The sequence below is a fragment of the Bidens hawaiensis genome, unplaced genomic scaffold (genome assembly GCF_021521415.1).
Source record: "Bidens hawaiensis isolate Kalapana, Puna unplaced genomic scaffold, B.hawaiensis_p1.1 tig00031429_1, whole genome shotgun sequence".
Taxonomy (NCBI): Eukaryota; Viridiplantae; Streptophyta; class Magnoliopsida; order Asterales; family Asteraceae; genus Bidens; species Bidens hawaiensis.
Window position 1 is genome coordinate 253163 of NW_027495286.1, and position 13943 is coordinate 267105.

Consider the following 13943-nt stretch of genomic DNA (forward strand, 5'->3'; position numbering starts at 1 on the left):
GATAATGTACATATGTGTATATTACGTAACTAGAGATTAAATGAAAGTATACATATGTGTATAGGTATAATACGAATTAAAAAGAAAAAAAAAATTTGGTTTTTTTTAATGAAACCGAAATGAAATATAAGAATTTTGGTTTTTTTACTTTTTTAAAATTTTCGGTTTTGTTTGTTTTATAATTTTTTTAATATTTTTTTAGAGAGTTTTTTTAATGGTCCAAAATGGTTCTCAAAATTCTCAATTTGCCAATGGTTTTCTTAGGATCCTTACCCTATATATATATATATATATATTAAATAGTATTAAGGTCCTATATTTATTAACTTTAAGCATTGTGAGAAAAAGTGAGAAAGATAAATAAAATTAATTATCAGAATGAGAGAGAATGAACTAATTAAAAACTGGTTTTATTTTAAGAAAGAAAATCAATTTTTGTTGATCATTATAATCATATGTAATTAATATGTAATTAATACTGTAGAGTATGATGTAACAGAATTTTTGGATATGATGCAATTGAAAAAAATCCTATAAAATAGTTTAAATAACACAATTGCAAATAATAATAATAATATCATAGTAATATAATAATAAAATATAGTATAAAATACTAATAGATAACAACATAATCTCTGGAGAGTCGGCTTGGTAAAGTCGATAGGGTTGGATTTTCGCTGATACCGAGACATTCGGTGCGAAACTTTCACACCGTATAGTATTGACGTCTTGAGCTCCATCCAACATCACTTTTTTTTCTCTAAGCCTTTCAATAGTGAAAGAGTTCCTAGCTTCCAGCTGGCTCTAATATATATTTTGTTCTTGCTGTACAAAAAAAAACTAGATGCACCCCCCCCCCCCTCTCATGTTGTACATGCCACCTAAGTCCGTCATCTTTTATATTTTATCCTTTGCAAATGCAACTCACAATTTTCTATCATACTCTCCTCTCATCACAAATACATGCAATTCATCACAATCATCTCTCTTACCATCACTCTTGTCTCTCATTTCCACCTCATCTCCAACTAAGCAAAATGCATTATAAATGCACCCCTCTAGAGATGGCCTAACAAGCATGCTATTGTATCATAACAATTTATAACAAAGTTAAAGCCTATATATATGTGTATATACTCTGTGACAACCGGTAATTTCCCAAACCCATAAGCTAAGTAATCAACCTAATAATTAGGTGATTGTAAATATTAAGCGCGTGCATATGTTATGTGCAACCTGCGCGAGCGCACCATGTTAAGAACCAGCGTGAGCATATGTTATATGCGCCATGCGTGAATGATTCGGCTTTATGTTTTCATGTAACTTAAACATTATGTTGTCTATGGGTTGACCATCCCGCATGATGCTAAGGCGGGTGCATCCTACATCGTTTATGCGCGTGCGGAAGGGAACTAACCTACCCGCATGGCGGGAACGTTGAGAGCTAGTTTGTCTGAAGCTCCAAGATGGAATTGACTTCAACATGACTGATCACTATGTTGAAATACCAAGACCACCTGGAGAATCTACAAATGAAACTCAAATGTCCCTAACTGCGAGAAGGTTACGCACCTACCCGCAGCAAAGACATGTCCTATACGCAGAAAGCTATGCGCACCAAGTTATACGCGCAGAACACTTGGTCTATTCTCCAGTTAAGGAGATTACTCCCGCCCGAAGGGAAACAGTAGCGTGTTTCAGAGATTTTCCACTTTTTACTGTACACTGACAAAAGTACCTGAAAAAGCACACTGTAACATGAAAAGTCAACTGTCAGCCACCCTATTCTCACCAACCCCAGGTCTGCATGTTCTGTCCAAATCAAATCAAAATCTTTTATCCACCACTCCACTCTTAAGTAAATAATAATAACTTCCATACTTTATCATCATTACATTTAGATATGAAAAGATTTTAATCCCCTAAAGCAAGGGATTGTGTTCCCTTGAGTTTGCCTATAAATTTGTAGCCTAAATTATCACCCAAAACACACTTCAAAGAACTACAAACTTGCACTAATCCTTTCCCAAGCATCCGTTGTTTCCAGCTCCGATCCTGTTACTAGGTAAGCCGAGAATATAACCTTGAGACCTACTATCCAACCCTTATATTCTCCTATTTCTTGATCTTAATATATATACTTGTTATTTAATCGTATTCTAGACCTTCGATTCCGAGGCCAACACCAAGAAAACCCGAATCTCGATTAATCCCTTAACAAGAACCTCAGGTGAGTCTCACAGCCCCTATTTTCACTGTTTTCACTGTTTTTAAATTGCTTTCGGGGCGAGGGACACGTACTTAAATAATGTTTTATCATGGTATACTTACAAGCTATGCAAGCGATTATGTGTTTTAAGTTATGTTGCATGATGAGCAATGCAAACGGTTATCTAAGGTTTTCAATGTATGTGCGCTAGAACTCGAGTAAGTGATCACTTTACCATTGGAACTCTAAGGGTAGGGACTGCTGGTTTGATCCGCCCACTCGTAGGGGTCGCACCTCTTTGCATGGACGAGTGCCTGGCATGGGGCAGTACTATGGGGTTGAGCCCGCTCGTAGGGGTCGCGCCTCTTTGCATGGACGAGCGCCTTGTTTTCCGGCACAACGTCTGCGCGTAACCCGCGGGACGGTATCCTTAGCTCGTAGGGGCAATGCCTCTTTGCATGGACGAGCACAGTTTCTCAGAATTGTTCGCGCGTAACCCGCGGGACAGTATCCTTAGCTCGTAGGGGCAATGCCTCTTTGCATAGACGAGCATAGTTTTCCAGAAACGTCTGCGCGTAACTCGCGGGACGGTTTTACGTTATTTTAGCTCGTAGTGGCTGCGCCACTTACATAGACGAGCACCGTATCCAGAATTTGTTCACGCGTAACCCGCGGAACGATTTTTATCAGAATATGGTCAGAATTGTGTTAATACGATTTTACCAAGCAGATGTTAATGATGTTGCCAGAAATGTTTCAGAATGATTTTATCAAGTTACTAAAACTTGTGAACTCACTCAGTTTATACTGATTCAAATGTTTTTACGTGTCCTTCAGGAGATAACTAGGTAGCGCATGGAGTCACACTTAGAGCACCACACGCTGAACATCTAAAACAAGCTTTTTGGAAGATTTTGGTTTTATCCCCTCGATGCGCACGGTTACCCGCCGCGTAAGGGGATATGGCGAGGAAATCTTCAGTTTTATACTTGGATGTTTCTTTTTGTAATCTTTGAACAATGTAATGTGTTTGTAATAAACTTCTCATGCGCAATAAAAATCTTTGAATGTTTTGCAATGGCCCGTGCTTAATTATCAATCCCCACTCGTGCGCGCCCGGCTGTTTCCGCCGCTCAGGGCCGGGTGTGACAGATTGGTATCAGAGCACTGGTTATAGCGAACTAGGAAAAGAAGTTTTTAACCTAGACTATAACCTTTGGGGAATCGCATGAAATATTTTTCAAAGAATATTTTCAAAAGAATATTTTCAAAAGAAAAATCACACACGCACTTAGGAACACGGGTCACTGTCTAGAGATAAGAACATTATGTGCTCTGAGTACATGCGCTAAGTTTGTTATATTTTCTTTTTATGAAAAGAATGCCTCCAACCAGAGCCAAGGGAATTACCATGACACCCGAGGAGCTCGCAGAAATAATCGCGCAGGCGATTGCAACGCATGAGGCCAGCAAGGCCGAATCTAGTCAGGGTCGCCAAGAGAACGAGACCCCAGAACCCGAATCCGGAGCCTTGAACAAAGGATGCTCCTATAAAACATTCATGGCCTGTAGGCCTTGGCCGTTCAAAGGCACCGAAGGAGCCATTGGGCTCTACAATTGGATTGACAAGATGGAGACCGTTCTCTCCATCAGCGGATGTAGTGAAAACCAGAAGGTCCTTTACGCGACCTGCATGTTCCAAGAAGCAGCTTCGTCTTGGTGGAAGCTCCAAGTAAAGACTTTGGGGCGAGAAGTTGCTCTTCACAAGACCTGGGAAGAATTGAAAGAAATGATGATGAGAAAGTTCTGCTCTCGCGCAGAAATTCAGAGCTTGCAACAAGAATTCTGGAACCACACCATGGTAGGAACGGATATCGATGCCTACACCAATCGTTTCAACGAGCTTTGCCAGCTGGTGCCAGACATGGCAAACACAGAAGAAAAGAAAATCGAGAGGTACATCTTTGGGTTACCTCCTGTCGTTAGAGTCCCGCTCAACGCCGCCGCACCTCCGACCTTTGACGAGGCGGTTGCGCGAGCCATCACCCTTACAAGGGATACGGTTCGTGCGGGTATGTTGACCACCCGCTTGAACGAGCAGCGAACCTCCGACTCCAAGAGGAAATGGAACTCCCACCGAGGGTCAGACTTCAAGCAGCCACCGCCCAAGAAGCAGGAAAGCACAAGGGTTTACGCGATTCAAGCCGCGGAACCATCAAGAAAAGGATACAGCGGGCCTCGCCCATGGTGCAGCAAATGCAAGTATCACCACGAGGGTGAATGCGCAAAAATCGAATGCGCCAAATGTGGCAGACCAGGACACAAGGCGATGAATTGTCGCATCAGAGAAGCTGGATCGAGCGACAGCTGCTACGCATGCGGGAAGCCTGGACACTTCAGTCGGGATTGCCCACAGAAAGGAAACCAAGCTCGCGGGAGAGCTTTTGTGATCGGCGCGGGTGAAGCAAAGGAAGAGCCGAATGTGGTAACCGGTACGTTTTTGCTTAACGGTCATTATGCATCTGTCTTATTTGATACTGGCGCTGACCTAAGTTTTACATCCCATGAGTTTAAAAACTCCCTGGGCTTAGCGACCAGTAGGCTAGACAAACCTTATACTATAGAACTAGCCAATGGTAGGCAGTTATGCGCGAATGAAAGGACTGAGCAATGTGTATTAGTCATGGGAGGTCATGAGTTCAATATAAACTTGTTGCCAATAGATTTGGGAAGTTTCGATATTGTGGTAGGTATGGATTGGTTGGTCGAGAATCTCGCGGAGATTGTTTGTCATGAGAAGCAGGTTCGGATTCCACTGTTGAACGGAGAAACTTTGATGATCCAAGGGGAAAGAAAGGGAGTTGCGACGAAACTGATTTCGTGCCTAAAGGCGCGTAAGTGCCTAAGGAAAGGGTGCTACGCCTTCCTGGCGCATGTAGTAGAGAAGAAAGATGAGCGAAGAATTGAAGACTTACCGGTAGTGCGCGAATTTCCAGAAGTTTTTCCTGAAGATCTGCCCGGATTACCGCCGCCGCGACAAGTCGAATTTCGCATCGATTTGGTCCCAGGAGCTGCGCCAGTAGCACGAGCGCCTTATCGATTAGCTCCATCTGAGATGCAAGAACTATCCAATCAGTTACAGGAACTATTGGATAAGGGTTTCATTCGCCCAAGTTTCTCACCTTGGGGAGCTCCAGTACTGTTTGTAAAGAAGAATGATGGTTCGTTCAGAATGTGTATTGACTACAGGGAGCTGAACAAGCTGACAGTCAAGAATCGGTACCCTTTACCGAGGATTGACGACTTATTTGACCAGTTGCAGGGATCCAGTTATTATTCGAAGATAGATCTACGGTCAGGATACCACCAACTTAGGGTCCATGAGGAAGACGCGCCAAAGACAGCCTTCCGAACTAGATATGGCCATTATGAGTTCTTAGTGATGCCTTTCGGGCTAACTAATGCGCCGGCTATATTCATGGATCTGATGAACCGTGTGTGCAAACCATACTTGGACAAGTTTGTGATTGTGTTTATAGATGATATTCTGATTTACTCTCGGACCAAGGCCGAGCATGAGCAACACCTGAGATTGATTTTGGAATTGTTAAGGAAAGAAAAGTTGTATGCGAAGTTTTCCAAGTGCGAATTTTGGCTTAGAGAAGTTCACTTCCTCGGTCACGTTGTAAACGAGAAAGGAATTCACGTTGATCCTTCCAAAGTCAAGGCCATCGAAAACTGGGAAGCGCCAAAAACCCCAACTGAGGTGAGGCAATTCCTAGGACTAGCTGGCTACTATCGACGCTTCATTGAGAACTTCTCCAAGATAGCTCTACCTCTGACCGCGCTAACTCAGAAAGACAGGATGTTTGTTTGGGGCGAAAACCAGGAAGCAGCGTTTCAAATGTTGAAGCAGAAGTTATGTAGTGCGCCAATTCTATCTCTGCCCGAGGGGACAGATGACATCGTCGTTTACTGCGACGCTTCACATCAAGGACTCGGATGTGTCCTTATGCAGCGAGACAAAGTCATAGCGTATGCCTCGCGCCAACTTAAGACCAATGAAAAGAACTACACAACGCATGATCTGGAACTTGGAGCGGTTGTCTTCGCGCTAAAAATTTGGCGCCATTACCTCTATGGTACAAAGTGTATAATCTTTACGGATCACAAGAGCCTTCAACATATATTTGATCAAAAGGATTTAAACATGAGGCAACGAAGATGGGTTGAATTGTTGAACGATTATGATTGTGAAATAAAATACCACCCTGGAAAGGCGAATGTGGTGGCAGACGCGCTAAGTAGGAAGGAGCGAATAAAAACGCTACGAGTCAAGGCTCTAAGGTTGACCATTCACGCAGATCTCTCTACCCGCATCCGAGACGCTCAGCAAGAAGCCTTGAAACCAGAGTTTGTTAAAAACGAAGCCCTTGGGGGAATGATTAAGAGTTTGGAACTGAAAGAGAACGGCAATCTATATTTCGCTAACCGCATATGGGTCCCTCTCAAGGGAGGATTGCGCGAGCAAGTATTGAACGAAGCTCACAAGACGCGGTATTCCGTACATCCTGGCGCAGACAAGATGTACCAAGATGTTAAAACACTGTATTGGTGGCCCAATCTTAAAGGCGCCATCGCGACGTATGTCAGTAAGTGCCTAACGTGTTCGAAGGTAAAGGCTGAATATCAGAAACCATCAGGGTTGCTTCAACAGCCAGAAATTCCCATGTGGAAGTGGGAACAAATCTCTATGGACTTCATCACCAAACTGCCAAGGACACCTGGGGGTTATGACACAATATGGGTTATTGTGGATCGGCTAACTAAGTCAGCGCACTTCCTGCCGATCAAGGAAACCGATAAGATGGAAAAGTTAGCCCGATTGTATATTCGAGAAGTAGTTTCAAAACATGGAGTCCCAGTGTCCATCATTTCTGATCGAGATAGTCGGTTTACATCAAGGTTTTGGAGATCGTTACAAGGAGCTCTAGGTACTCGCCTTGATATGAGTACAGCTTATCATCCTCAAACGGATGGGCAAAGCGAGCGAACAATCCAGACATTGGAAGATATGCTGCGCGCGTGCGCAATCGATTTCGAAGGTAGCTGGGATACTCATCTCCCATTGGTTGAATTTTCTTACAACAATAGCTATCACACAAGTATCAAGGCTGCGCCGTTCGAAGCTTTGTATGGGCGCAAGTGTAGATCCCCACTGTGCTGGGCTGAAGTGGGTGACAAGCAAATGACTGGTCCTGAATTGATCCAAGAAACAACAGACAAGATTTTTCAGATAAGGGATCGCCTTAAGACAGCGCGCGACAGACAGAAGAGTTACGCAGATGTGCGAAGGAAACCATTGGAGTTTCAAGTAGGGGATAAAGTACTATTGAAAGTCTCTCCATGGAAAGGAGTCCCCCGTTTCGGCAAGCGAGGAAAGTTGAATCCGCGCTTCATTGGACCATTTGAGATCCTGGAAAGGATCGGTCCGGTTGCTTATAAACTTCGTTTATCCGCCGAACTCAGTGGAGTTCATGATACGTTTCATGTGTCCAACCTCAAAAAGTGCTTATCTGACGAAACGTTAATTTTGCCGATGGAAGAGATTCACATCGACAAACAGCTGCACTTCGTAGAAGAACCTATAGCAGTAACCGATTGGAAAGAACAAAAGTTACGCAGGAGCAAAATCAAGTTAGTAAAGGTTCAATGGAACTCGAGGCGTGGGCCTGAATTCACTTGGGAAAGAGAAGATCAGATGCGCATGAAATACCCACACCTCTTTCAGAACATGGCTTCTGCCAGCAACGTCTCCTAAATTTCGGGACGAAATTCGTTTAACGAGGGGAGAATGTGACAACCGGTAATTTCCCAAACCCATAAGCTAAGTAATCAACCTAATAATTAGGTGATTGTAAATATTAAGCGCGTGCATATGTTATGTGCAACCTGCGCGAGCGCACCATGTTAAGAACCAGCGTGAGCATATGTTATATGCGCCATGCGTGAATGATTCGGCTTTATGTTTTCATGTAACTTAAACATTATGTTGTCTATGGGTTGACCATCCCGCATGATGCTAAGGCGGGTGCATCCTACATCGTTTATGCGCGTGCGGAAGGGAACTAACCTACCCGCATGGCGGGAACGTTGAGAGCTAGTTTGTCTGAAGCTCCAAGATGGAATTGACTTCAACATGACTGATCACTATGTTGAAATACCAAGACCACCTGGAGAATCTACAAATGAAACTCAAATGTCCCTAACTGCGAGAAGGTTACGCACCTACCCGCAGCAAAGACATGTCCTATACGCAGAAAGCTATGCGCACCAAGTTATACGCGCAGAACACTTGGTCTATTCTCCAGTTAAGGAGATTACTCCCGCCCGAAGGGAAACAGTAGCGTGTTTCAGAGATTTTCCACTTTTTACTGTACACTGACAAAAGTACCTGAAAAAGCACACTGTAACATGAAAAGTCAACTGTCAGCCACCCTATTCTCACCAACCCCAGATCTGCATGTTCTGTCCAAATCAAATCAAAATCTTTTATCCACCACTCCACTCTTAAGTAAATAATAATAACTTCCATACTTTATCATCATTACATTTAGATATGAAAAGATTTTAATCCCCTAAAGCAAGGGATTGTGTTCCCTTGAGTTTGCCTATAAATTTGTAGCCTAAATTATCACCCAAAACACACTTCAAAGAACTACAAACTTGCACTAATCCTTTCCCAAGCATCCGTTGTTTCCAGCTCCGATCCTGTTACTAGGTAAGCCGAGAATATAACCTTGAGACCTACTATCCAACCCTTATATTCTCCTATTTCTTGATCTTAATATATATACTTGTTATTTAATCGTATTCTAGACCTTCGATTCCGAGGCCAACACCAAGAAAACCCGAATCTCGATTAATCCCTTAACAAGAACCTCAGGTGAGTCTCACAGCCCCTATTTTCACTGTTTTCACTGTTTTTAAATTGCTTTCGGGGCGAGGGACACGTACTTAAATAATGTTTTATCATGGTATACTTACAAGCTATGCAAGCGATTATGTGTTTTAAGTTATGTTGCATGATGAGCAATGCAAACGGTTATCTAAGGTTTTCAATGTATGTGCGCTAGAACTCGAGTAAGTGATCACTTTACCATTGGAACTCTAAGGGTAGGGACTGCTGGTTTGATCCGCCCACTCGTAGGGGTCGCACCTCTTTGCATGGACGAGTGCCTGGCATGGGGCAGTACTATGGGGTTGAGCCCGCTCGTAGGGGTCGCGCCTCTTTGCATGGACGAGCGCCTTGTTTTCCGGCACAACGTCTGCGCGTAACCCGCGGGACGGTATCCTTAGCTCGTAGGGGCAATGCCTCTTTGCATGGACGAGCACAGTTTCTCAGAATTGTTCGCGCGTAACCCGCGGGACAGTATCCTTAGCTCGTAGGGGCAATGCCTCTTTGCATAGACGAGCATAGTTTTCCAGAAACGTCTGCGCGTAACTCGCGGGACGGTTTTACGTTATTTTAGCTCGTAGTGGCTGCGCCACTTACATAGACGAGCACCGTATCCAGAATTTGTTCACGCGTAACCCGCGGAACGATTTTTATCAGAATATGGTCAGAATTGTGTTAATACGATTTTACCAAGCAGATGTTAATGATGTTGCCAGAAATGTTTCAGAATGATTTTATCAAGTTACTAAAACTTGTGAACTCACTCAGTTTATACTGATTCAAATGTTTTTACGTGTCTTTCAGGAGATAACTAGGTAGCGCATGGAGTCACACTTAGAGCACCACACGCTGAACATCTAAAACAAGCTTTTTGGAAGATTTTGGTTTTATCCCCTCGATGCGCACGGTTACCCGCCGCGTAAGGGGATATGGCGAGGAAATCTTCAGTTTTATACTTGGATGTTTCTTTTTGTAATCTTTGAACAATGTAATGTGTTTGTAATAAACTTCTCATGCGCAATAAAAATCTTTGAATGTTTTGCAATGGCCCGTGCTTAATTATCAATCCCCACTCGTGCGCGCCCGGCTGTTTCCGCCGCTCAGGGCCGGGTGTGACATACTCTTAGCCACAATAGCCAAAATCAATCTTATCTTTTTTACCACAACAACAATGTTGCCTCTCATCTCATTCTCCCTTCTCTTGTTGCTCTTGATTCCTCTTAAACCTACCACCATCCCCACCAAAGCTTCCGATCATCGGAAACCTTCACCAACTAGGCTCCGCCCCCCACCTCAATCTACGATCCTTAGCCGAAACATATGGTCCCGTTATGATGCTTCACCTTGGGAGTGTGCCCATGCTTGTAGTCACCTCGGCTAAAGCCGCTCAAGAAATCTTGAAAACCCATGATTTGGTTTTCTCTAATAGACCAAAGTTAAGCATACCCGATCAACTTAACTACGGCTCCAAAGACATAGGATTTGCCCCTTATGGAGAGTATTGGAGACAAATCAAGAGCATCTCCATTATCCATCTTCTAAGTAAGAGAAGAGTCCAATCGTTTCGAGAAGTTAGAGAGAGAGAAACAACTCGTTTGATTGAGAAGATTGCGCAAAGTGGTTGCTCAGTGATTAACTTAAGCAATATGCTTGTTAAGCTTACTAATAATGTAATTTGTGAAGTGGCCCTAGGAAGGACATATGATGATGGTTTTAAGTTCAAGGATATGCTTGTGAAGTTTCAAACTCTACTTGGTGTCGTAAGTATTGGGACTTATCTTCCATGGCTTTCATGGGTGGATTGGTTGTGCGGTCTAGACAGACAAACGAAGAAACTTGCTAAAGAACTTAATGATTTTTATGATGCCATTATCGAAGAGCGTATAGTTAAGAGGAAAATGGATGATGGTGGGAATGATGAAGCACATGATCTACTTGATATCTTGCTTGATGTTCAAAAGGAAAATGCATCTAATTTTAGTTTTGGAAGAGATACCATTAAAGCTATCATCTCTGTAAGTTCAAAGCAACTTTTTTTTTTCTAATTAGAATTCATGTAGTTTCTAGTTCATGAATAGGGCTGTTCACGAGTCGAGCCAGAGTGGGTTCGAGCTTGAGCTCGAAATTAAACTAGGCAGCTCAGTTAGGCTCGAGCTTGATTTTGACCTTAAGCGAGCCTAAGGTAAGCCACAGGCCCGAGCTTTCGAGCAGTGAGCTTTTTGAACAACCGTATTCATGAATGCACGGCATATAACCATGTGATAACAAGAAACCAAACTTCGAAATTTGAAGATGCATAAATATTTATCTTGTAGGATGTGTTTTCTGGTGGAACCGATACAGCATCAGCAAGTATCGAATGGGCACTCAGCGAGCTAATAAAACACCCACACGCCATGAAGAGGTTGCGGCAAGAGGTGGAAGAAGTAGCCAAAGGAAGATCCATGATCACCGAGGATGATATCGACCAAATGCCTTACTTAAAAGCCGCCTTAAAAGAGAGTTTGCGATTACACACCCCACTACCACTACTTGTTCCTCACGAATCAATGGAAGATGTCAAATTCATGGGATACGATCTTAAAAAAGGCACCCAAGCGATGATTAATTGTTGGGCAATCGCTCGTGATCCTTCAATATGGGAGGATGCCGAGATGTTTAAGCCAGAGAGGTTCTTGAACAGTTGTGTTGATTTTAAGGGGTTTCACTATGAACTATTACCATTTGGTTCGGGACGAAGAGGGTGTCCTGGTGTGCAGTTTGCCATTTCGATTAATGAACTCGTGTTAGCCAACTTAGTGCACAAGTATGATTTCGCATTGCCGAATGGTCTAAGAGTTGAAGAACTTGACATGACCGAGTTGGCTGGACTCGTTGTCCGTAAAAAAGAACCTTTAATGCTTGTGGCGTCCACTCGATTCTAGTAGTTTGATGATGGTGTTAAATAAATGGTTTCGTACCATAAAATTGAATGTTGTTTAGTCGTTATGTTTTAACATAGCATTTGTGTTTTGTACTTCATGGGATGGGAATATTATGATTTACCCCTACAACTTTTTACCTAAACTGTTTGTTCTATTTGCTTTCTTTTTACCCCTACAACTTTACAACTTTTACTCACGTGTCATAGTAACAGACAAGTACCTTGCGTTGATGAATGCGTGTTAAGTTGTAATCCCAAATGCTACTATTTACTATATTAGTTGTAGATGGCATATAATAGTTTAGAACATTAGCAAGCTCTAAGTACAGACACATATATGAATGTTTTGAGGCACATATATGAATGTTTTGAGGACTTCCAGAGCATGGTTGTTCATGAACCGAGTCGATCTAGGATGAGCTCGGGCTTGAGCATGCACTTAAAACGAACTGGCTTAGGCTCAACTCGTATACTTTTACAACCTGAAAATTCGAGCTTGAGCTCAGTTTGTTAAACGCTAGAGCCAGCTCATTCGATTATTTTTTATTTTATTGTATTTTATAAATATTTATATATGAAAGACAAAATACAATCTTTAGCATACATCTAAGACCATCTCTAATGGTTTGTTTTTGTTGGTTCAAACCAACCTAAATCATTGGAGTGGTTGGTTTAAACCAAAAACCAAGTGTTGAGGTTTTTTGATTTTTTAAACCATCAAAAACCACCTATTGTGAGTCCCAAACATCACATCTTTCAACCCCCCCACCACACACACACATACACACACACCCATATTTATATTTATAATATATTAAAATATTATACATATGCATATTTTTTATATTTATTTCAAAAATGATGTATTTTTTGTTTGTTTATTTTTTATGTAACGGCTAGTTTTTTAAAAACGCCTAATTTTTAACGATTTTATTATCTATTTTACAATGCTTAATTCAAATAAAAAAAACGACAAGAAGTCCTAGAAAAAAACACGTTACAAGAAATCTTAGACATTACTGTACAAAGAATCCTAGAAAAAAAAAACGTTACAAGAAGTCGTGTCAAAAAAAAAAAAAACGTTACAAGAAGCCCTACTCATCCAACCCGTGTTTCGCCGTTATTATAAAAATTAAATATTTAATAGCATTGTGAAATTCTTATCTAAAATAAATGTAAAAGTAAGTGATGATGTGAAAATGTAAAGATGGTTTGAGAAGATGTATTGTTGGAGTAAAAAGATGGTTTTTAAAAAAGCCGATGTGACAGTAATGTAGTAATGTGACTGGTTTGAAAAAAAACTGTTGGAGATGGTGTAATACAAATATTTACAACTATAAATGCACGTAGTTTCCTAAAATAGATATTGATTCATGGCATTGTTCTAAATCACTTCTAATATTAGCAAAACTATTGACCAGATCTGCATATCCACACATATAATCTTTCTAAATATAATAACGTTGACACCTCAAATACAAACTCTTCACGTTATCAGTATAAACTATATTATCAATCATGATCAATCAATAACTCTAAGTCTTAGTCTATACTTAAAATATTTATTTAAACATACAACCTTGACTATAAATGCACAGCCCTAGACTTAAACTATATAGTGCACTCGCATTTTTTATCTCCCAAAATGACACAAAACAAAGATGAACTTACTATGGTGACACCACTTGTGACCACCTTTTCATTAGTGATCATGTTGGTTGTTATATGGTACAAACTGACCCTTTGGACTTCCAAACGATCGTTACCATTACCACCGGGTCCCTATTCGTTACCAGTAGTCGGATACCTTCCATTTCTTCGACAGGATCTACACAACCAGTTCAACACCTTGG

At 41.6% G+C, this 13943-nt stretch overlaps 1 pseudogene across 1 annotated transcript; it reads left to right on the plus strand.

Annotated features, from left to right (window-relative positions):
* Positions 1-10396: 10396 nt before the first annotated feature.
* Positions 10397-12091, plus strand: LOC143582057 (3-beta-hydroxylase pseudogene; annotated as a pseudogene). The gene is made up of 2 exons (XR_013143918.1): positions 10397-11182; positions 11483-12091. The product of XR_013143918.1 is annotated as a 3-beta-hydroxylase pseudogene (transcript).
* The last annotated feature ends 1852 nt before the right edge of the window (positions 12092-13943 follow it).